This window comes from Garra rufa, chromosome 16 (genome assembly GCF_049309525.1).
Source record: "Garra rufa chromosome 16, GarRuf1.0, whole genome shotgun sequence".
Taxonomy (NCBI): Eukaryota; Metazoa; Chordata; class Actinopteri; order Cypriniformes; family Cyprinidae; genus Garra; species Garra rufa.
Genome location: NC_133376.1, coordinates 5,675,241 through 5,677,620, shown reverse-complemented (window position 1 = coordinate 5,677,620; position 2,380 = coordinate 5,675,241). Strand labels below are relative to the sequence as shown.

At 37.2% G+C, this 2,380-nt stretch overlaps 1 long non-coding RNA gene across 1 annotated transcript; it reads right to left on the bottom strand.

Annotated features, from left to right (window-relative positions):
* Nucleotides 1–1,052: 1,052 nt before the first annotated feature.
* Nucleotides 1,053–1,979, bottom strand: LOC141287860 (uncharacterized). Its single transcript, XR_012339562.1, has 4 exons — nucleotides 1,872–1,979; nucleotides 1,502–1,618; nucleotides 1,311–1,391; nucleotides 1,053–1,139 (listed from the first exon to the last, which is right to left on the bottom strand). It is a non-coding gene; the product is annotated as an uncharacterized lncRNA (long non-coding RNA).
* Between the last annotated feature and the right edge of the window lie 401 nt (nucleotides 1,980–2,380).

Genomic DNA, 2,380 nt, shown 5'->3' with positions numbered 1-2,380 from the left:
AAATTAAAATGTGATGTTTATCTGCTTACCCCCCAGGGCATCCAAGATGTAGGTGACTTTGTTTCTTCAGAAGAACACAAACGAAGATTTTTAACTCAAACCGGTGCAGTCTGTCAGTCAAATAATGGCAGTGGATGGGCACCAGACCTTTAAAAGTAAACAAAAACATGCACAGACAAATCCAAATTACACCCTGTGGCTCGTGACGATACATTGATGTCCTAAGACACTAAACGTTCGTTTTTTGCGAAAAACAGAACAGTATTGATATTTTTTACCTTTGATAAACAGCCACGTCAATCTGTCCTGAGCACAAGCTTTTCGTCCAACTCGTTACATGTGAACGCGCTCTGGCGTAGTATACGCAAACACCGTAAGGCGAAATCGGTGAAAAGTCCCAAATGAGTTTGCTCAAGCAAGCGTAATCTTTTAGCTTTAAATCAGGATACGCACAAGTAATTACCATTTTGAATAGCCGCTATACCCACAATCTCTGTGCACCGTGTAAACAATGAGTGTCGTTTACACGCGACAGATCGCTTCCGGTGTTTGCGTATTCTACGACAGAGCGCGTTCACATGTAACGAGCCGGATGCTATACTCGTGCTCAGGACAGATGGACGTGGCTGGCTATCTTCACGAGCTGCAGGGTATAATTTAGATTTGTCTGTGCATGTTTTTGTTTACTTTTAAAGGTTTGGTGCCCATTCACTGGCATTATTTGACTGGCAGACTGCACTGGTTTGAGTTAAAAATCTTTGTTTGTGGTCTGCTGAGAAAACAAAGTCACCTACATTTTGGATGCCCTGGGGGTAAGCAGATAAACATCACATTTTCATTTTTGGGTGAACTATCCCTTTAACGTTTGCACGCTAAGAGACAGTTTTCCATCATCCATGCAGAGTAAAACTTTTTGCACAAATTCAAAAGTTTTGGCAAGTCCTTAAGAATGTTTTAAGTGAAGAGCATACATGAATCCAAACAAGACAAGAAAGGCCTCTGGATGTTGGCTATGGGTGGTGACCACTTCATTCTCCAGGACAACCGAGACCCTCACTGGATCGTAATGGATTGGAGCAGCAGCATTTTCATGGACAACTGTAACTGGGGGCCACTGGAGCATCCTCAGGATTATAAATCTAAAAAATATAATTCAGAGATGTGTTATATTCACGTTAGTACATTATCAATATGACATGATTCATCAACTAATGGTGACTACAAATATGTTAGTAAGTAAAGGTTGCCCCACAGCCTTCATCTTTGCAATAGAACATGCATAATTGTAAAAACAATGAATGAAGACTTACCAGGGTGGTCCTAAAAATGTCCTAAGTCTTAAGCAGCAAAACGGAAGACCTAGTCCATCGTCAATTTACATCATGCAGTTCCTGTAAAGATGAAAAACAAGAAGAGGAAAAAAAACAACATCTAAATATCTGAAATAAAGAAAATCTAATTATATTTTAAAGAACACTGTAACATATGACACTAACCATACCTGCTCATTATGAACTTTCAAAACATTAGCTAGGGTATCTGCTGTCTTGCCCATCTTGGATGCTTTTTGCCTTAAAATGGACATCAAACGGGAAACACATTGGTACTCTGCAAACAGCTAAATCAGACAAAAGACAATTTTATAAAACAAACACACATCAGAAAATATATAATAATCACTGGTGGCTAAACAGAGCATCTTCAGAAACGGATTGTTCTAGTGTACACAGACTACATTTAAATGAAATGTTTGTCTGACTTTGACATGTGCCAGTATCTACTACATGGTTTCTATGCAAGTGAGTTTTGAGTGAACTGTGTGTTGGAAATGTGCAGGGACAATCAGGATAGACACATGGCAGTGGACTTACTTTAGAGCAGATGCTGTGCTTTACTCTGTAGTGTCTGAGGAGTTGGACTCTGGAATGATAGATGTTTATACACAATTTGCACTTCAAGGCCATTATCTTACTTGAAACCTATAATAGAAAAAAAAAAAAAAAAACATGTGAGTGAAAATAGTATTAGTATGCAGTATATAAAAGTTTTTGTTTCATGCTGTATATAAAATATATATATACACACTGACAAAAGATTATATTTTATTTGATTCAAATAGTTAGTATTAGCATGCAGTATAACAAAAATAGTTATGCTGTAAATAACAAAATATTATACACAGACAATATATTCTATGTAAATTAGACACTAATAAGTCTACCTTAAAAAGTGGCCCAGCACCGTCACTTTAAATCAAATATAAAATAAGCTTACATTTAATTTCTTCAGAGAATCTCACTGACACTGAAATAAAATTATCTTATTGGCCAGCAAGCTTCTGTGCAGGTTGAGATTATTTCAGGATTCAAACACTTCCTCT